The 23,641-nt window shown below is 35.5% G+C and overlaps 1 protein-coding gene and 1 long non-coding RNA gene across 17 annotated transcripts in view; one reads left to right on the top strand and one right to left on the bottom strand.

Moving 5' to 3' along the window:
- The window catches only part of LOC100749695 (kazrin), a 139,062-nt gene that overhangs the window by 17,497 nt on the left and 97,924 nt on the right, over positions 1 to 23,641 (top strand). The window lies entirely within an intron of this gene.
- Positions 8,338 to 9,112, bottom strand: LOC117152267. Its single transcript, XR_004462596.1, has 2 exons — positions 9,066 to 9,112; positions 8,338 to 8,759 (listed from the first exon to the last, which is right to left on the bottom strand). It is a non-coding gene; the product is annotated as an uncharacterized LOC117152267 (long non-coding RNA).

The following is a 23,641-nucleotide window of genomic DNA, read 5'->3' as shown; positions in this document are numbered from 1 at the left end:
TTTCGTGTTTTAAGGATACTTCTTATTAAGTAAATTTAAAATTTTTCAAATTATATTTGTATATATCACGTTTAGTACATGCCGTATCTTTTGTACTGCCTTTGATCCATTTTCTTCGTCTAAAATTTCTTTCAATGACCCAGATCTAGTCAACGATCTGAAACCCCTTAATTATCAATCTTTTAGAAATACTTTTAATGTATTCCACGAATAAAATTTCTACCACAATCTCCTGAAAAATAACAAAATTTTGTTTAATAGACAGAAAGCCAACAATCCAAAATACAAATCATCCAATTACAAATTAAAAACATTTCCAATGTGCCTCATAGATAAAATTTCTATCAAAAATTTCTCAGAAGTGACCAAAACAGAGCAAATTTTCCGTAATCGATAAGAACTGAACAATCTAAAAATTATTTCGTAAATCTTCCAATTACAAAATTTCCAAGAATATTTTGAACGGTATTACCGAAATTTAAATTACAAAATTCTCCCGCATTCTAGCAATTAACCGAAATCGCCGTTAACGAAGTGCTAAGTTATTTCTAAGGTGGGAAACGTAGGTAAAAGTCGATGTTCAGTAGCAAACGGCTTAGTGTTCGCGTGACTGGTGGAATTTAGGTATTCATTTAAGTTTCGTTTACGTTCCGTGCGGGACGCAGTCATCCTGCACCCTCTTGGCTCCGTTATTCGCTTTCCCTGTGTGTATGTGCACCATGAACCGGTGATGCACGCGAGCCAAGATGATCACCGACCTTACAGTTGGATAAATTGGTTCGCAGGATACTACCAGGCATCACGGCAGCTGTTTTTACATAAGAAACGTTTTACTTTTACGTAAATCTTTTGCCAATCAGAGGTAATTTTGTACGAAACGAACAATTATTGCTTCTTCATGAAAAACTGCTTTTCCGGCTTTCTTTTGTTACGAAATGGAAACGTAATTAGTAGACTAGGAGAATTATTTGAATTCGAGTCGCTATAGGATATGTCCATTAATGGAGGTTCGACTATCACGATTTTACTATTGTAAATTTTGTACAAATTTTAATCCAAGAATTTAATATTACACCTTCGTTATACTTTAAGTTAATTGCAATGTTCATAGAGTAGGTTTGTATTTCGCGTCTAAATAAATGCCATTCTAAATTCCAAATTAAAGGAACTTTAATTACAGCGACGCAGAAAGGAATTTTACGAAACGAAATTACGATTGACAAGAGCAATAAATAAATAAAATACATATACCGAAAGAGATAATTGTTCGTTTTTTACCAACACGGTAAAAAATTTTTATTACGGAAGTTAATAATATTGGTGTGTACTCACGAATATAATTTTAAACTTCCTTTTATCCATAATTGTATATTCTATATGTAACTGACGTGACGCTAATACCCACGTACAAAAAAAGAAAAAAGTGTTTTACACAAAGCCAATAGAAAATTCACGTAAAACGTTGACACAAAATCGATTCTAGAAAATTACACGGATCGACCGTATTGATTAATCCTGGCAAAAGTTTCGGAATATTGTCCCGGGAAAAATCGTAAAATGGCTGTAAAACGGGCAGTATATTGACAGGGGATAAAGTTTATTGGCAGTGTGTTCGACCGTCAAAACACATCAACCTAGAGGCTGACTTAATCACGGTAAAAGATAGATACGTTGAATTTTTGTGCGTGGATAGAATGGTACAGTGTAATTTCGAGCGTCCAAAGAGACGGACGTTATACGTGTTTTCTTTCGCTGGTTTTTGATCGTCGACTGTAAAATGACACGCGAGCGGATCTATGCTCGCCGGCAAAAAGTAATTAATTTCTTGCCCGTTCATCCGTTCTCGGACGGTGCATGCAAGATGTGTGGGTGCGCATTTGCGTATGGATAATTTCTCGTCGAAACGCAACGAAATTTCAGCGTTTGCTTTATTTATTCATGGTATTTGGTACACGAATAACTGGCGAAAGGGAATTCTGATTATTCGAAAAAATGGGAAACCGAGAGAAATATTTTCTGCAGGAACGAGAATTTTGGTAATATCTTTCTGAAAATAAAAATTTAAAAAGTAGTATTGAAATATACGTATGAAAAATATATGCTTACAGTGAAATAATCATGGTGTGTCTAACACTTTGATTTTTCTTTATGCGTGTACATTACGTTTAGAGTTGTTTAGTTATGGGAGGGAGAGATCTATGACCTGAAAAGTAGAAGCCAATAATTAGAATAATTATCAACGCATATGATGATTACATAGTTGAGGTCAAATGGTCATACAGAGATGTGTTTCACTTTTTAATTTTCCTTTGCGTGGTGAGAAAAGGTTTATAATCCAAGATTTATGATCTGAAAACTGAAAGCTAATAATTGAAAAGTAGTACAAGTACTTTCTTCCAAAAATTGGGTCGATACAGGCAAAGGTACGTAAGACTTATATTTATAATGAATTTGTATGAATAATATGTTTTAATTTGTTCTTCTTATTAAAAGTTTCTTTGGTCATTCGTGACCTACAACGATATTGAGTTTATTAAACAGTTGCGAACAAACGGTTTGGCATATCAGAACATCGATTAATGATTAAGTACGAGCAAGATTTTACGCAGAAAATACTCAAAGATTGCCAGTTATTTTCAGTCGACAACGATTACGAATGCTGCTCCTTGCTCTCTCTCTCTCTCTCTTCCTCTCTTTCTATATCTCTGTCTCTCTCTCGAGTGCACAGTTGCTGAAGCGTTAATGTTTCGGTGAAGTTGTAACGAAATTAAATGTAATTGGATCAACGAGGCGACCCAGTTCCGATCAGCCGTGGTTTAAGTTATTAATTACAAGTTTCAAACTAATTATTCGATATTAATTTATTGAAGGTTTCTGTCTTTGTCGTAATGGCTCCTTAACCTAATTTTATAATAGCTGCTCTTTTTGAAATTTATGTTCTTTCTCCAATTCCTTCGATATTTATACCTCTTAGTGTCGAGATGTTTTCTTACAGTTTGAAATTGATATGTGCACTTTATAGATTTTAATATTCGATTATTAGAGACTATACCAATAGACTTCTTTGAGGAGAAAGATATTGGCTGTACGTAATAGACGTAGGGAAGATGATCTCTGTAAAAATCTAGGAATGAAATATTTAAATAATAAATAGAAAAATTCTTCTCATAGAATGATACATAAAAATAGACTAGAACATGGTTTTAAAGAATTGATTAAAAATTTAAGATAAGATACATCTTTGAAAAATATATAAAAATAACAACGTTCCTACAGTTCTACATAAAAGGAACCTAGTCTTTTCTGTAACGTAAAAAAGCCGTAGCAAACGAAATATATACAAGAACAAGAATATTTTTGAGCGACCGAGGAACGAAAGGAGCTCTCGAAACGTTCATATTCGAAGATGTGCAAATATTTAAGACCGTGGATAACTTGCGGAAATCTTGATCGGGAAAACGTGTCTCTAGCTGCGGGCGTTGGTTCATTCGGGGCGAGGAACCGAAAGATGTACTCAACAGCGCATTCACTCGCGATCTCTCTCTCTTTCTCTATGCACATATGCATATCCGTGATGTTATTCGAAGGCTTTCCGCAAGCATAAGCTTCGACTCACAGTACTATGCATTGATGCTGGCTCTTAAAGGATATTATAAATTGCACGATAATTGACCCTGTTGGTTCTAAGATATCGAATACAGATATTTCATTTTATGATCGTAATCAGGAAACTTCGAATTTCTATGGGACACAAGTTGAATTAATAGACGTCAGTCATTATGGAATTTATGTGAAAAATAATTCTTAGGAGGATATACATGTACTTCCATTTAAATACAGATAGGCAACTAGAACGAAGATTGTTACGTGTAGAAAATTGAGCACGAAAAATACAATTCGTGGATTGAAACGTGACAAAAGAAGCAATACTGATGTGTATATTTTCTGTAATAACAAATGAAAACTTTTACTGTTATCTCTCTGTTGTCTGTATTCAAAAATTGGAAATGGCAAGTTCAGTTTTCGCGTCGCGATGTATATATACGCGAAACAGTGGTAATATTGACAAGTGAATTTTTTATTGCAGAGAAACAACAATTTTTTTTTTGTTTAAATGCCTAGAAATCACAGACGAGAAGTAAAATTTTTGTGTGCAGCGAGAAAACGTGAGAAATGTCAATGGTATTTTTTATTCTAAAGGATCAACATTTTTGCGTGTAAATGTCAAAGAATCGGAGATGGGAAATTCAATTCCGGAATAGAGAAAATAGTAATACTGGTACAATCATTTTTTGCTATACGTATGTCGAAGAATTCGGGGTGATAAATTTAGTTTTCGTATCGTGAAATGAAAACACGTAAAAAAGCTGGAAATATTGTATAAATATTTTATAAATTGTATAAATATTGTATAAATATTATATAGATATTTGGAAAAATAAATGGAATAAATGTATCCTCTGTCACAAAAGATGAAAATTTCTTACATGTCTATGAATTATAAATAAGCAGTTAAGTTCTTACGTAATTTTCACGCAATGTGCAAATGCATAGAAATCCAATGATATTAAAAAACATGCTCCTTATCATGAAAGTTGAAGTAATTGATATCCTGCTATAATCTGATTTTTCATCTCTCATAATATAATAAAATCATGCTATCAATATTGCAAACTACATGCAACGTGTTTCTTCCCGCGTCGTAAAATATTTCGTCTTATTGTCGGTCTAATATTAAGTCTTCGATCGAACTTGTCCATAGCGAGATGTCGCATTTGCATGAAGAATGCAACTATGACATCGTTAAAACTTCATAAGTCGAGGAGGAAGAATAACGAACACATAACGCGGTAAAACTTCTTTCGTTCCTGTTACAGAAATTTATTAATATTAATAATTCAACCATGTTGGGAATTTTCGTTTTCCCCGTTGCTTTAAGATTCTTAATAAAAAAACATATTAATCACTTGGCTTCCCATTAACTTCGACTATCTTGTTGTATATCGTAGTTGTTTTTCCGCGTAAAAGTTTCCTATGGAGACGTTGAAACGTACAAAGTGTAAAGAAATTTTATGAAATTGTCATTTTGTTTTTAAAGTTTACTTTCAGAGTATTTTTAAACAAACAAAAGGTAGATAAATATAATAATTTATATAATAAACTTACTTTTGAAAAAGCGTAGATTTTTATTTTCCATAAATAGAAGGTAATAAAATAAATTAATTAAGATGTAATAAAATAATAAAATAAATGAATTTTAATTTTATTTTATTTTTTCTTTTTGTACAGTTATATTATACAGTTAATGGTTAATTTGATTTAACGAACGAGATTGTAATATTGTAATAACATCTAATTTATTTATTATATTTCTAGCAGTACATTTAACAACAAAATTTCAATTTTGTTGTGGAGTAGTAGAAGCTTAAATAATTTTTACCTCCACGGATATTTGATAAAACAATCGTTAATTATAATGCTTCGTTCCTCGACGAAACACGATCGTAATGAAATTTTTATACAACTTTTCGTAACGATTCCCTCATGAAGAATCGCCAGATTGGAAAAAACTGAATCTAGCCTGATTAAAACTTGGACGTTCGACGTAAGACGACCTGATTGGAAACTGCCTCCATTTATGGCGATATCGGGGTCGTCGTTGCACTCGATACGCTTTTGTTCTTCTGAAATATTGAGTTCGATTTCGTTCCTACTGCTTCTCTATGTACGAATCTTGCCTTTCATACTTTCCTTCCGTATCATTATTTTAAAACTAATCAAATCTACTCTTCTTCTATTTCACCAAATAAATTATACGCTAGAGAAGGCAGAAATTTGTAAAAATTCTGTTTGAAATATTTTAAGTTCCCAATACCTGGTCCATATTAAAGCTGTCCTTGATTAAAACATCCATTCCACCAGTTTTATCAAGCTTTATCAGTTTTTTCGTGCTATCTTTGTTTCCGTTCATTCAATTTAAAGTATCCAGTCATCATTTTGTAACAGCTCGTATAATATAACTCTGGTTCAAAGATAAAAAATCACAGGAAATTCGTAATATTCATATTTTGGGGAATGAAGAGAATATTGAGATGATTAAGAGAAAATGATGAAATACCTTCTTTTCCTCTTTGATTAAAATTCTGAACATTCCAAACACGAAAAACTAGGTACATCGAAGTCGATCTGTTAATGGAAATTGAAGTACATATTTGCAAAACGCGACTGGAATTTCGTGGTCGCGCCAGAAATTCGATCACCGTCCCATTTTATCGCTCGTTAAGTGCGATTGACCAACTACTAGCCTTTGATTGCGTTACAAAACGGTGTTTTGCAAGCGACGCTTTGAGAAGCCTTCCTTTTGAAACGGTCAATACCAAGAAAAAAAATTAGGTTCCATTACAAAAGAGAACGCAGCTCTATTTTTGCGTTATTCGTAGGTGAATGTACGAATCACGCGGGCTTTGTACAAATTCTATAGCGTACACTGTCTATTATGTTGACCCTTCACAAGGAAGTAATGACTTCCTATTAGATACTTAAATCTTATATTAATTTCATATACAGTGGGTTACAAAAGTACTTGAACGCTTGCAGTCATCTTAAATATAATATACCTGTTATATGAAATATTTTGAAATTTAAGTCAGAACTTAAAAGTAAGAAAATTTCCTGCACAATTTGTACAATTTTTAATCTCTTTAATAATTTATTCAAGAAAGAAACCAGGAAAAGTATTTTTATATTGTCTTAGAAAATGAGAGTAAAAAATGCAGCAGAATGTTCATTCTATCAACTAATTCAAGATGTTTCTGACAGCGTCGAAATTCGTAAGAGAAAAGCAAATTTCTGCATACTGATTCATCTTTTTGTCATATTCATATTTCGAGATACTCTGTATCTTCGTTAAAAAAACTTCTCATTCCATCTGCTCCAGGAAGAAGAATGAAATCACGCACAGTCAAAAGCCCCCAAAAAGCTGTCACAAAAGAATTTGGACGCGCGTGTGCGTAGTACACCGACGAAAACTCGTTATCAGTAGCCGAATCTGTGGTCGATATTCGCGATAATGCTCGCGTTGACTGGTATGACGCGGTGAAAAAGGTAAAAAGAATGCTGCGATAGAAAGGGTGGAATAGGAGAAAGCAAAAAAAAGAGAGAGAAAGGAAAAAGGGCGGACAAAGGGGAGAGAAGAAAAAAAGGCATCGTTGCGATAGTCGCGTGGAGCCACAGGTATCCGAGGACCGCGCGATCCCCATTCTGCCATCACCCTACAGGTCGTTTCAGAGCTCACCCTCCGCTTCTTTCTGTTCTCTTCTGTTCGTCGTGTTCCCTTTTTTGCTTCCGCCGTTAGTGTCGAAACGTGCTCGTTCCTCGTTCCACGCACGCTGACTCCTTCCGTTTCTGTTCTTTCTTCGCCGTGCGGCCCGTAAAGCGGCTTAGGGCTAATACCCCGTGGATCAGCCGACGAGGTAGAAAGAAGCTGCAGCCGTAATCGTATGGCTACGATTTTATGGTCACCTGAATTGTGCTCGTGGTCTGCCTGACCGGACGCCCGCTTTAATATCTCCGCCTTCGTATTTGGTTCTAAGGATGTGTAGTATTTATTAAAAATGTATTTATATTTTATCCTTGTACTATCGTCTTCTCTGCTTCTCGTTTGTTCAACCGTTGTTTGCCTTTTAGGCGACGAATTGTCGATTGGTCGAGGGATGATCTGTTATTTCAAGTCTTGCGTAAAAATTTTAGGGAATGTGGACAAAATGAAAGTTTAGGAAGAACTCTACTTCATTTTGAAAGGTCGAAGATTTTGAAAAATGTATTTATATCTTGTCTCCGCGTTATTTTTTCCCTTACTTATTTCGTTTATTTAACGGCGGCTTTTTCGTGATCGAATTATCGATTGGTTAAAAGATGGTCTCTTACATAGTCAATAATGCTTAGTTTGCTTCTAATGATAATAATACATGATAGTTGGTAAGCAATTTCTATCGACATCGATTTCTAAAACAGCGAGGTGTATCCTTGTTAGGCTACATATTCAAAAGAACGTTCGTGTGTAATGAGACATGTGCCCTTTAGCCGTGCAGCGTATAGAAGTGCAGCACACCCCGTCAGTATCAATACACACGTTTTCCCTTTAACAGAGACACAGTGTTCCTCCTTTTACCTCAGTTTTCCTCTGCCCACTATATTGCCCTTTATAGAATTTTTATACAGACTTGAAAGATCATAAACTTAAAAATTCTATTTTCCTATTATCCATTCTTCAAACAGAGTTTATAACGAAGTCTCTTACACGACATTCGTTGCTTGATAAGGAATGGTATAATAATGTTAAAGTTATAAACTTTAAATTTTATTTTCTTATTATCGCCTCTCTAGACAAAGTTCGGAATAATATTTCGCAGACGTTCGCAATTCGTTGGTTAGCAAGGAATAACATATTATATACATAGAATATAGCGTAGTATCTCCCCGTTATTAGATTTAAATCTAGCGTGAATGAACTTGTTACAAGTGCAACTCTACGTAGTACAATGTCCCGAGGACAATAGGCATAGCGGTGCAGACATAATAACAAACCTGTGTATAGTCTAGCTTAACTTCATTTCAACTCCGAAGTACATTAAACAAATCGTAATAACAACTATTCGCCTGATGCTTATCGACTCGTAATTGTACGTAATACGTAATACGTAATTGTACTACAGTTCGTCCTGGAAATAGTCACTTCAATCTCAAAATCGATTCTGATTCTGAAACAGGCTGAAATTTCCATGGACTTAAGGAAATTCCCTCACAATAATTGTATATAGGAAGTTCGAAAATAATTTTAATAATTCTCCAGCAGATTTTGGTATTCTTTCTATTCTCACTAATTGATAAAAATACATAAATAAATGCTTATAATACATATAGCGATTAATAGAAATATTTGCACATATCCTTAGTTCTCTACGAAGCTTAGTTCTCTATCAGATTCTATATTTTATTTTCGTAATATCAAATTTTTGTAGTAATAGGAAAATGCTACTAAAGGGTACAGAATTTAATATACTTACCTAATTAATTTGTATATAAATTCTACAATAAATACAATGGTGTGCAAATAATCTTTAAACTGTATATATTATTGAATAAACAAGTTCTACTAAATTAATTTTCTTAGCTCAATGATTTAATCTTGCATTGTATCTCAGTCCTTCTTCACGTTTGCAAATCAAAGTAATCCCTCGCCATAGCCAAAGCGTCGTGAAAGCATGCCTCAGATTTCTGCAAATAAAGATAGATATATTTCCAAATGAGGAACACAATGCATTCGAGAACCAAGATCCTTCTTCTAAAAAGACGGGAGAAATCCAGCACAGACAAAGTGTCACGAAAACGAGCATACGTCAGCACGATCGGAGCAAAGCCCTTCTAATCTGCTCTCGATAGCATTATGGCAGTGCCAGGCACTGGCGATTTTCGAAGTTGCTTCGACACGCGAGGATATCATCCCTCGGTGGGTTTGTTCGATCCTTAATAAACTAGCGAAATCGCTTTAAAACCGAACAGTATTTCAAACGCGAATCAACAGTTCCACTCTGGTTCGCATCTTCCATCCTCTTCTCTACTCTTCAGTCATATTTTCTCGTCTCTTTCTATAGAACGTGGCAACGGGGTTGATCGGTGTCCTTCTTCCTCCGGGGGGGATAGCAGCGTATGCGCGTGCCACACCACGTAGCAACCCCCTGTATGCCCTGCAACCCGCCATGGTATTGATCCACGAGCGGAGGCAGCCCCCATCCCCTTAGGTCTATCGAGTTCCGCCCCTGCGGGAGTAGGATTGTGGCGATGGTAGGAACGGTGGTGTGCCGGTTGATACGGTGGTGGTGCAGCTGGAGGGACTCGAACCCAAACGCGGAGAGAGCCTCCCCAAACTAAACCGAACTACCCCTACCCAGGTTTCTCGTGAACCGGCCTACCAGCCCCCTTCGTCTCTGTATTCAACCACCACCGTTTCGCCTCATTCCTCCCGCCGCTGTTCTCCTCCACCGTTCATCCGTGCACACCCACGCGTACAGACGTAGAAAAACGTTTACGTGGGAGCCGCTTTATGGACACGCGTTTCTGCTCGATGTGAACGATGCGTGGCCGTTCTGTGTTTGCTTGTATGTAATATGCAGAAGTAGGCACGCCGAGGTAGTACGTGGCTGTAGTGGTTCTGGTCACTGGGTACATGTGAATAGTTCTGTATGTGCTTTCTGCGTGTGTCCACGCGCTATCTGAAAGCATTAGAGTCCTCTTTGCTACACTGTCCCTAACTTTCGACTGTATATAGTTCGTTGAAGGGTGAAATTGTGTTTGGAATGATAAACGGGGAATTGGATGTTTCGAGGAGCTTGGTAATTGATACGCAGTACGTGTTTGAGGAGGATTGTTTGTGAGTTTGATAAAGTATGGCGTTATTTCGGGTGGTTGGTTCTTTTAGATAGGACAGGGAGGTTTTAATAGGTTTTTGGGTAGATCCCTTACTCACTTCGAATTTAAATCCTTCCAGCTTTGGTTGGCGGCATAACGTATTATGTATTTGATGATTTGATATAACATGTGATCTAGGAAGGTTTTGATAATATTTCAGGTACTTTCAACTACTTATGGTTGCTCTGATAATTTTGGGTGGTGATTTGATATACCATGTGCTCGAGTTAAGCCTATTCGCGAGTTTGATATAGTATGATATTGTTTGGAATGCTTGGTCTCTTTGAATAGAGTAGTTTTGGTAGTTTTCCAAGTACACTTGGATGCTTATGGTTGCTTTGAATTTGCCTCTGCCTTTGATTAGTAGTTTAACGTGTTACGTATTTGACGCAGCTAGTTTGCAGATTTGATAAAACACGATGCAGAGGTGTGTCGATAGTTTACTACACAGATTATTATGGTTTGGGTCAGGCTTGCCTCTATTACGTATTTCACGAAACTAGTTTGTAAATTTCGTTAGTAAACGATGTTGTTTAGGATGTTGGGTTCTTTCGGTCAGGAATACTAGCGAGGTTTCGATAGTTTGCCAGACAGGTCCTTATGGTTGCTTCGACTCCGCTTTTAACTTTACTTGGTGGTTTCGAGCATTTGGCTTGGTCGCTTGTAGCTTCTGATCGTCGATGGATTGCAAATTCGTAACATAAGATGACGTAGGATTGGCATTTTCGATTCGGTGCGCTGTCTGACTGCGTAATTTTCGATTTGTGTCTCCCAGGGGGAAAATTCTTGGACTGGAAATTTTTACATTTTATGTATATTGTCATTCATGTTATTTTCATAATATTCTATTATTCGTTGTGGCTAGGAGTATATTTTGAAATATCGCTGATATCTCGGAAAATATCTCCGTTCTTTTTTATGACCTATCGTCAAAGTGAAACTTAAATAACGAATTTGGAAAATTAACGCGACATTTATTTGAGTTTGCGTAATTATATGAATCCAAAGAAAGAGAATTGAAGATTTTTTCGTGCTCAGGAAACAAAGTTACCATAAAAAATAGATTGAACTGTTCGAATCTAACACTTTTACGTTACCAATTTACAAAGAGCGAAAGAGGATACTGCATCGATAGATCGAATAGCAATCGATCTTTCGCTTAACGTCACTAGATTCTGTCCGTGTCGCCTACGGCTGAAGCGGCTAAGAAACGCGAGAAACAGTCCAATACCGATTCTATCAACTTCTTCTCTCATTTTCATTCGTTTATACGCCTTTCATTCGCGGAATGGAACGAGATGGGGGTAGAAGTCAGTCGGTGGCACTCGAGCAGGGCTTCCTTGTCATCCCTTTATCGTACGGTCGAATTCTCCGCGACTCTCCTTCTCTGTTCCTCTCTTCGGCACCACCCCACGTCAGAGTAAACAATACTCGAGCCTTTTGTACGTCCCTTTCCTCCCTTTTTCGCCGAGCGGAGTGCCGCGTGTTCCTCTAAAAGTGGATTCACGATGAATTTCTTCCTTTTTTTCGGAGGTTAAACGCATACCAAAGGATACTCAAGCCCTTTCCATCCTCTTTTCCAACGTTTTCTTCCTCTCGATTTTTCTCATCGTCCCTCATTTTCTCGCTCTTCTCGATGAACAACGATGTGACATAGTACTCATGTACGATACATCGTAGTAACGTAGGGTTATTTGAGTCGCCTAAGCTTCAGTATCGAATAAAACGAGTAATCAAACTCGTTTTACGTATATGTAGAGGAACAACAGGATAAATATATTTTTGTTGATTGTTTGATCTTAATGTCATTTTACGATCAAACACGAGTATTTTGATATGACGTACATAATCGAGAATGAAGGTAACCTATTAGGTTTACATCATGACACGCTATTGAGAATATTAACAATATTTGAACTTTCGTTTTTTATTATATTCTCGTAGAGAACCGTAACGATTGAGCTGCCAATGCACACGATATGTTTCGCTGTTTATCACATGACTAATAACGAATTAAATAATCTGTTTTCGAATTTAGATAGCTTAAAAATTGCCTGTAACCAAATTTGGCGAATTGGCGAGGATCATTGCTTAGCTTGACTTGAATATCTAATAAATAGTTTTCCGATTTAAATAACCTTACCTTACCCTAGGAGCCGCCATTGAACCGATAATGACAACGTGTGCTACCTACGTGTTGGAATTATGTGAGTAGGTTGCAACGAACACGTTGCTGTAGCTGTGAAGCCAATTATCTTCTCGGTGTTCTGATACAGAGCTTGGAGACGTGGTTTACTGAAAAGTGGTCTCGAGAAATGGAACACGTTTGTTGTTCGTTGTTCGTTCCCAAGGTATCGTGGTTATTTCTTTCGCGTGACAGCTTAGGTGGTAATTTTTATCAGGCACTAAGGGCAACCGTTTAGCCATCCTAGAAAGCACCAGCTAGAGCTTCTAGACGTCCTGGTGGCTAGAGTTTGTACGTAAGAACAGTTGAAAACTTGTCAACCTCTTTCTTCTTCTTCTTTATCTTCTTTATCTTTTTACTCTTCTTCATTTTATTTCTTTTTCTTTATTATCCACTTTTTGTCACTTTATCTGTTCTTTATCGTTTCTCCTTTACTTTATTACTGCCTTTTCATTTCTTTATTACGTCACGCAAAATTGCGCTTATTGTTTATTACCAGTTAACAGATCTCATTAACAATAAAATATTTGAGCAACACATTCCCCTTTAATATTTTCACCATTTATAATTGTTTAATATTATACAATTACTTGGAGTTCTTCCGTTTGACTTGGTGTATGATATTTTAAAAACCCTCAAATATTTTGAATTCCAAAAATAAAAGATTTCCAAGCACTCGGTTATACATATCTACGTATCTCGTTCAATATTCGATGCTCGCTACCAACCAATGAATTATGAAAAATCAATTCTGAAATTCCATCAATTCGATAAAACTAAAATAGGGAGGATATCCAACTTCCAATTACATTCAACGCTCATTATCAATTTCATGAAAGACCAATTGGGAAATTCTAAAAATTCACATCTTACCTAAAAGTAGAAAAACAGAAAATATACACGTGGAGATACTTTTTTTTCCTTTTCGTGGTCGGTATAAAGAAATATCCAACTTTTAATATTCATTACCAATGACCACGTATTATTTTGAATTTACACCATCGTGATTTTTAATCTGTTGTATGTGCACACAAGACTCTTTAAATTATTCTAACAGTCTTAGCTGCGGCACTTGTACGAAAATATTTCCAGGTCGCGCGTGACACTAGAACGCGAAAATACTCGCGACAGGAAAGAGATCCTTTTGCATTTTTTAGCGAAAGAATGCGGCAAGGTAATATTAGTTTAACACCTAGATTACCAAGGTGACCATCGGCGATGCACGTTGCTGAATCTTTTAGAATGATTAAAATAAGATAAGAAAAACGCTAGAAAGTTTTGAACAATATGAATGACTCAGACAACGCTGCTAGAAAGAATTTTGTAAATACGATATAATACAGGAAAAAACAATATAACTGATTGATATCCATTGTTAATAACTTTTAAACAAAATAAGAGACCACAGTTTTTAGACCCCTCGATTGTATTTTTCATTACATTTTCACACATTTCGAGAAGTATATTCGTTGTTGCTACCTTTAGCTGTCCAATTGTTTTTGATTTATTGACATACATTTTACCTTTGCGAAAACCCCATAACAAAAGATCCGGTGCAGATAGATCAAACGATCTAGATTGTCAGATGATATCGGTAACGTAACGTATTTACTTCTGGACTGTATAACGCTTCATGATTACCTCGTTATGTGTTCATAAAACAATTGCTGCAGCGGAACAAAAGATGATGCATCGTCCCAGAATGGGGGGACTTTGAAATACAGTCAGCTAAATATTGGCCACTTGTAGTTTGCAAAAATTCCATGTTACGATGCACTATACTCTGAGCGTAAAATGTATGAAATTGAGACGCATCATTTTCGCTGAAACGTTGCGGAACCAACTTGGAGAATTTCCCTTTATACGCGCCGTTCACAGACCAAGGTGGTCAACTACACTTTTTGAAATTTTAGTGCTATTTGATTGACGCTTATTGTATAATAATTTCAGCGATGTTCTCTCCTTTTTCCTTTGTGGACTCGATCGATTTGACAAATAAACGGCTCGTATGTACATGGAGGGGTAGTTGGCAACGTGAGAAGCGTCGAAGACGAGAAAACGATTTATTAGCGATAGTACACCCGTTATTCCCTGTCTGCGGTGAAATCAGGCCGAACGTCCGTTATCCGTCGTTCCGATTTTACTCTCAGAAGCTATCGATCGAAACCGGACTACAGTTCGATCACCACGGCGGATTCATTTTATCTCCGGCTGAACACTTAGCTTTTCCTTCGATCCACCGACATACTGGCGGAACTGGTTCAACCAGACGACGCGACGTCGATCACCTTCGTGACGAGCAATCGTGTACGCGATTAGTTTCGAATAATAAAGCTCGCTGACTTAACCTATAACGCGATGCATTGATGTATTTGCTCGTATATCGATTGATGGGTGTGTTAGAAGCTTCGTGTCTCTGTATATATTTATTGTGGACTCTATGGTCTGTCTTACGATATAGATGTCAATCGTAAGAAGCAGAATGTCTTGCTTATTTTCGAGAATTTTTTCTGCTTTCGAAGTTTTGGTATTTCTGAATTAGTTTCTTGTAGATATCGATGAGCGTAGGTGTGTAGAGAATCACGAGTTTCATGTTTATACGCGTATTTATTGGAGAGACTGATATGAGGCCATTGATAACGAATATTGGAAATTGGATTCCATTTTTATCTTCACGGGATTCGTTAATTTTTGCGATTTCAGAATCGGGTTTTCCCAAGCAGGATTTCGTACTCGATAAGTGTTTATAATAACTGTCCAAATACTGTCCATACAAAATTTTTTGATCGTATCGGTATTCTTTAAAATATTATGGTACGATTATGTATGAATTGGAGTGTGCGTGAATGGTTATAGAAATCCATGTTTTACATAATATCTTATTAAGTCTTCGTAATTCGATATTAGTTCGCTATGAATGGAATTTTAAACGATATCCGATAATTACGTACAGACTTACTGAATATTCATTTCTTAAATTTTTATAGTACTTTAATCATGAGAAAGAATATTGAATATTCTAGGTGGTTGCTATAATTTTTTTGGATGAGTTCGTATCTTAGCAAGGAACTATATTGCTAGCATTTATTGCTGTCGCAGGATCTCTTATTGGATTTCCACTTGGTTGAAGCCTCGCCTGTTTTCTCACCGTGAGCGATTAAAAGAGGGTTCTTTAAATGCGCCCTGACGAGTATCTAATCTGATACTGAAAATACATTGGGCACCTGATAAACGTAGAATCGCATAATTTGGGGAGACAAGTAATCTGAAGAGATAAAACAGGCGAAGTCGAAGATAGTGAACGAAGATAACAGCGTAATTCTTTGGATTTTCTTGTCTTATAAAATATGCACAGTAGTTGCCGGCATGTATTTTGAAAATGAGAACAGTTATCGAAAAAAAACGTAAAGGAAATAAATTAGGTGAAGAATATCGTATTTACTTTTTAATATAATCGCCGTTAACATCAAGTTAAATACAGTTTGGCCGACGCGTAGCGTTTTTCATTTCGCAAATGAAGAATTCTCCCGACTTACTTTCGATGCAGGATTTCATTGTTATCTTCACTTCATCGTCTGACTTGAAATGAATCTTCTCCTCAATTCTGGCAAGAAATAGGATGGAATCAGATCTGGACTATAAGGCGGTCTCGAAACAATTTCAAATTTCAAACTTGCAACAACATCATGTACCGTGCATGCGGTGCGTGGCCGAGTGTTATCATGCTGTAACATTATCGTCTCGGTTGTATTCTAAACCCGACATTCACGTCTCCGCAAATGCTTCTTAATGTCATGGCATACATTACCAGTAAATGGCGATGAATTTCCATAGGCATAATGTTTTCCAGGGTTAAAAACCCGATCACTGTTGTTTGAACCTCGTTGACGTCGCATTCATATTCAAACTCGCTTTAAACGACACTGTTCGTGACTGCGTCAAACAAATGTATTAAAACTTGGTATGTTTATAAAGGAGGGATGTAGCTATAAACTCCTGCTCACGCAGAAATGTTTAACTCTTCTCATTGTCGAGATATGCTCATTACTTATCAGCCGGCCCTCGTAATCTTACATTAGAGAATCTTATAATAATAATTAAGAACTATATTCAGAGTCCCATAAAGTACGAATATGTACTCTGTACATAATTTTATTATATACATTTATTATATATACGATAAAAATATATATATTACATTATCGAGAATCGTATTCTATATATTCCATGTATTTATGAATAAATGAGTTCAATGTGGATTCTAAGCACGAAGTGGAGGTTTCCTTCGAATTTTAATCCGATCGCGTCGTCTTTCATCCGAATCGATAGTTTAATTCTCAATTTCCTACGATTACCAAATCACGAGAGAATATTATCATTTAAACATTAGAATTAAACTTCAGATAGCAAGATTGAAATTTGTGGAAAGAGGAAAGGGAATAAAAATTTTGAACGTCTGGAGAATCGATTAATTAAATGCACTGTGGAAAATATTTAAAGAAACATAAACGATCGAAGCAGACTGTCATTAAAACGTTATGGAAAGTTGAATGAAGGATTCGCGCCGGAGAGGTGGTAATCCGTCGATTAGGATTATCCAAGGATTACCTTCCTTTCCCCATCTGTTCCTGTTCTTTCTTCTCAAGGAATAAACGCGATTGCTATTCGAATCGTCTCGTCTTCTTCCACTTCACGACTGTAAATTCCGTTGTTCCACAGAGCTCGTAAATTCACGAGGATTTTCATCCTTACGCGAATCCGTTACGTATTTTCTCCTCTTTCTCCTATTTTCTTCGTCCTTTCCCTTTTCTTCCTCATTCTTCTTTGCGTGAGGTTGCAGCAAGGAAATTGACTTGCCTGTGCAACACCATCTCTTCCTTTACATCTAAATTAGTTCCATATGACGCTTCTGTGAAAATGTACTTTCTGTATTTCGGGAAATACGCTAGAAAAGCGGAGAAATAAATCTGGATATTTGTTTGTACCTTGTTTCTGGATTTTATTGTATAATGACGTTTTAAATCCTGTTACTGTGACTTGTTTAACATATTAACAACCTTTGGATATAAATTTAGATTTTTTCGGATTTGGCTGAAATTATTATATGGTAGCTATGGGAATTGAATTAGCAGGGGCTTTCAAAATTGTTAACTAGCTTTGGACGAAAACAGTAGCTGATGTTAATTTTAAAATAGCTTCTAAATATATAAACTTCAATTTTTTACGTCTCTTTTCTTGAAATAGTTCGTACTGCGAAAATCAGATATTTCGAATATAACTCTTCTTTCGTGTTGAACAAACAGTCCAATTACTTTCCCTGATAAAATGTGCACATAAACAAATACATATTTTACTTGATTTTATTCAATATTTATAATGTCAGGTTCCCAAAATTTTCTATATTAGTATCAATACTATGAAATGTTAATATCTTTTTAGACACATATAAATTCAGATTTTTTTCGTACTCATCTCCTAAATTAACTACGGAAAGCTTTTAATGGCAACGAAAATTAAATTGGTACGAGCTCTTAAAATTATTAACAGCTCTAAATGGTCCAAACACAACGCCTGCGATTAATTTCATACCAGCTTCGCATCTAAATTTTAAATCCCCTTGTCCTCGAAACAATGCGCTTTGTAGCCATGAGAATTTCAAATTTCAAAAATTCAGATTTGCCGAATGTCAGACACTATACATATACCTATATATCTAAAAACAATTTAATTGCTTTTCCTGATAGAAAATAAAAATGAAAAACTATATTTACGAGGTCATAGATCTATTTTTTTTTCTAGTCGATGAGAATCATCGGATACGAGGCAAAGATCGCCCAGGGAAATAACAGTGTTGAGTAAACAGTGGTATGATGAAATTCGCGGACACTATTACTAGCTGAAATGAAAATGCGTCCGTGCGCGGAAATCCATGTCGTAAAGCTCTCCGCGTTGAAAAACCAAACAGAAAACGAGATATTTTTGCGATAAACCGGCAAAATACGGCCTCGAATACAAATTGGGTTTCTGAAATAGCATCTCGCCGTGACAGAACGTCGTTCCGACGTTCCACTTCAGTATCCTGGTCCAATATCGCGATTAAAATTTTAAGTGATTTCGTGATCGAAAATAAGTAACATCGCATGACCGTCTAATGATCACCTTTTTAAAGTTATCAATGAAAACTCACGGAGAAGAATAATCCCGGACTTTTAATATTCAATTATTAATTATCTATGTGACCATCGAAAATATTATCTGAATTTTGTTGATTTTTTGACTTTGATGTAATTTAGTGGCTGAAGGGATTTTTATTATATCTTTTTTAATATATTATTTTAATATAACTGTTATAATATATGTATTATTATAATTATTTTAAACAGTCTTTCAACTATAGATAACAAATTCATGAAGTCTTGTGAAAAAGTCAACGGCATAATATATTTAAATACGCGATATACAATATTTTAATATCTGTTCTATTTAAGATAGTAAGAAAAAATTCAGTTGGAAGGAAATTATTATATTAAAATTGTTGCATTGTCGTACAATACTCTTTCATTCAATGTTTTAACTAGGTACACTTATCCCAAAAAAAGAAAGAAAAAGGAATTAAAAATGTCAGAAGAAAGCTAGTTGCAGAGAAAATTTTTCTACCACTGATTCGAATACAAGGATAAGTTTGACTATCCTCTCCTTTCGCTCGACATACATTTCCTCCGGAGTAAGGGTAATCGTTCCGCTCCGTCAGGTGAAACCGTGCATCCCGAAGAGGATTGAAAATCCTCAAATTCTCCGTGTCCTGCACACACGGAATGTAACCGAGAAAAAACGGAGAGAATCTTTCCAATTTCGCATGCCTTTCTGCTACGTGGATTATCCTGATATTCCACGGCCGATTCAGAAAAAGACGAAACGTTGTTCTTTCACGACAAACATCCCTGCATTTAGTCCGAGGTATGCAGACGAGAAAATAAAATCGATTCTTTTCTTCTTTTGAAATATCTACTATTTTTCCAATATTCGGTTTTCTTTTGTCCCTTAACCTTCACAATGGAGATTAACGGAATTGTTGAAATAATTAATTTATAATTTTTCTTTAAAAGGGTGAATTCTTAGGAATTTCAATGATTTTTTGTAAAAGATTTTTTGTTCCTCTTCTTGTGTTACATACATTCTCATATAATTCTCATTTCGGTTTCTTTGGCACAAATTGTATGTTTTTAGCAGTAGATTAATGTTAAAGTAACAATGAAAACAGGGAAGCAGTTTTTTCGGCCAAAAAGTAAATTATAAAGAACGTAGGTTAAATAAAAAAATGCGGAAAATCTTCGAGCAAGCAACAGCTGTTTTTTGGAGGCTCTAATTAATGGCAGTGTAATTAGCTCTTTCATTTGGTTAATTAGGAAATTAAAAGGCCTCTTCACTTTCTGATTTTTCTTTCTACCTGTTAATATGGCAGATATTTGAGAAAGTCTGTAAATGTGTTACATTATAAAGAACAGAGAATGTCATTAAAATCTTAAGCGTAATTGAATAAAAAAATTGATCTCGGTGGTTCTTTGATAAATTGAATCTCCAGCATGATTGGGAAAGTTATCTTTTCCGCGGTTTCCGCCGTGAACTCTCTTCTTGATTTGCTTTTCGTTGCTTCGTGGTAAAAGTCCATCGTTTCGAAAAGGTGGAATCCGTTCACGATATGGTGCGAGCTGTCGTTTTCGTGACCGAACAGATACGTGACCATTGCCAGCAAGCTTCGCGTTGGCCGCACATTGTCGATTATTTTTATCGTTATTGCCACGTTCTTCCTTTGGATTACACGTATAACCCTGATTCTGCTGTGTAGCCGAATAGAAATTGAATTAAATTTTACGGTGCATTGAGGATCTCTTCCTCCAAGAGACTATAGTGTTATGGTAGTTGTATGGTAGACGAGGATGTGGTGCCAGTCAATTTTTTCCAATTTATCTAGTAATCGAGGGATATGCTTATTGAAACTTTATTGTGATTCTGCTAGATTGCACTAAAATTTATTCGTTTGGCAAAGCTCGCGGTTTTATACTAGAATCGAATTAAATTTACAGTATATTGGAGGTCTCCAGTTGTGTGTGTGGGTGTGAAATACAGAGAGAATTTAATTTTAGATAAATAAATAACAAAATATTGTCTATGAAATTTTGTATACAGCAGACAATAAACTAATAAATTGGTAATAAAATTGCTCAATTTTTACGATATAGCCCAGCATTATAGACGCCACAATTTTATTCGAGGATTTTTGTAAACAAAATTTATTTCAATTTCCGCCAAAGAGATGGCAATCACAGGTTTTACAAAAATTGCTCACAATTATTTACAAAAATTTTATAAAAGTCTAATTACATATTTCGGTATTTGAAATATCCACTTTTCGATACGGTAACAGTTCTCGTAAAAATTCCACTAAGGTAAAAAATAGTAAATCCATTCCCTTAACAATCGAGAGTTAAAATAAATATTTCATTAAAAATTGTTCGTGCATGCAATGACGTGGTAATATTTCTAAGGGTTTGAAACTTTTTAGGGGGACTAAACAAAAATCGTTCGAAACGTTGCCATTAGAGATTCTAGAGGAATATTAAGCGAAGATGGAGGTAAAGTGAAAACCGGGGACAAAGTAAACGCAGACAAATCGTATGCACGGTGGATAGAGAAGGTGAAAGAGATAGAGGGAGTAGAGTAGAGGAAAGTGGTTACCCGGAAGTAAGCCTACAAACACGTGGCATTGTGATCGGTTCACGTTCTGTCGAATTCGTTTTCGAAAAAGCAGAGAACGCGCACGGTTGAATGCGAGAAACGGAACCGACAGAATGGCTCTGTTGTACACTGAAGGACTCTCTTTCTCTCTCTCGTAATACTAAATCAATATCTGGCGGTGGGGTAGCTTGGTCTATAGGGTGTTTCGAAAGCAAGCGATGTGTCACGTATCGAACAACAATTGACAACGTTCTATTACGAACAGAAAATCGAAGAGCAAAAATACTTGGTATAATAACATAACATAAACATATGTACATAACTAAAAATCGAAAGAAATATTATTAAAGGGCTAGATGTATTAAATATTGAGCGTATCGATGTATTATTTTTTTCATTTATTGTGCAAAAAGTTCTTTATGGATGAAAAATAAAGGGCTACGTAACGTAAAAATGGTTTATAAATAATAAATGAAATAATAAAACGATAGGAAAATAAAATAAAATTAGACGGAAATAAACCTAAAAGTATGTAACTTGTCTGCTAAATGCCGGTATATGGTGTTAAAGTGCATGATTAATATTTAATCAAAAATCAAACAATCAACTTATACAAATTATATATAGAATTTCAATATCTTAATAATTAATTATCACCTATTTGTTAGGAAAATTGTAAGGCAAGATATTAATGAATCTTTGGAAATAGTTTCGATATATAATATATGCATATGATATATGTAGAGGGTTAATAATAAAATGAGCCAGATATTCGGTATACTTATAGTATGATTTGGAGTATGAATTCAAACTTTAGTTCGTTACCATGTGTATACATTTATATTGGTACATCTAATAACTTTGAAACTGCCAGTGTTTTCGAAAGTCACATTTCTATGGGAAAACGGGGGAGGATAGGGTGAGTCACGAAATTGTCCCTCGCGTCTCATTGTTAACGACACGTGGACTAGTTTCTGCAAAGTAATGCGGAGAATGAATTTCGTTCATCAGTTCTATCTAATAAATCAATTTCGCGCATTTATATTACGCGTTTATTCACAAAGAACGAATGCAAATGACGCGTGGCAGATGATGAATCTTCCTGGATATTAATTGATAGCCGACAACTCTAAATACCTTTATTACTTTTTAATGAGGGAGGAACACATTAACACGTTAATCGAATATATTCCACAATGTGAAATTATGAATTATTCGCTGTGTTGATTGGTAATTTCTCTTCCTCTCGTTGATATTAAATTTACTTGAAAATTGAAAATTATCGAATCTTTTAGTAAATTGAAAAACATAATATTACAAAGATTATAATACTTAACGTTCCGATTATCAAACCTTCGTTTATTTAAATATCATGCCATTCCCGTGACATAAATTGCATTTATTCGATTCAATAAAAATAGATTGCGACTTGACAAAGAATATTATTGTCGATTCGACCTTCGGCTTCAAGTCTTCCGATTGAAAATCGATCGGTCTTTCAATAAAGCAATAGTTGCTCGAACGAAGATATTATGTTTCACTGTTTTTCATTAGCTGCGTAAAACGAAATGTTAAGAAAAGGAATTTTGAGAAATAGTCTCGACACGTAGCATATGACGTGTCACATACTTTCATCGGCGTTATTAAAGCATCGTATCGTCCATGTTAACGCAAACATAGCTTTATAACGTTAATAGAATAACAGAAAGATCCCCGGAACTTGAGAGGAAACTGATAAGTTCCTAAGCAAAGGGACGAACGAGTAGGGAATCATCGACAGAGGGAAAGAATGGTAGTGTAAGGGTCGTGTGTTCGTCACGTGTTGAGTGTTGCATGGCTCCATTCAACGCCTCTGATACATACGTCCCTGACGGATCGTGCCCGACAACCATATTGTCGGATCTAGATTCTTAAACAAGAAATAAATGTATTGTTGCCTTCTTAACATTTCAACTTCTTCTGTCTCTGTTACTTCTGTCTCTATGACTATTTATAAGCGAATTTTATTTCCTTGTGAGAAGATAATTTTCTTACAATTGGAAAGTATTTGAAAGTTGAATAACATTAACTAATACAAAAATTAATATATATTAATCTTCCATAACCTGATTTTTTTCTCTGTTCATGAGATCGGAAATTGTGATTGATTACAGTTTATTAATCTGATATTAGAAACAGATTCTAATGACTATTATTAATGAGTTGCTCGATGAGAAAGCAATGTTAAAATAACATGAAAAATACAGACTACCC

Source organism: Bombus impatiens, unplaced genomic scaffold (genome assembly GCF_000188095.3).
Source record: "Bombus impatiens unplaced genomic scaffold, BIMP_2.2 scf_0914, whole genome shotgun sequence".
Lineage (NCBI taxonomy): Eukaryota > Metazoa > Arthropoda > Insecta > Hymenoptera > Apidae > Bombus > Bombus impatiens.
This window is presented reverse-complemented; position numbering and strand designations above follow the sequence as displayed.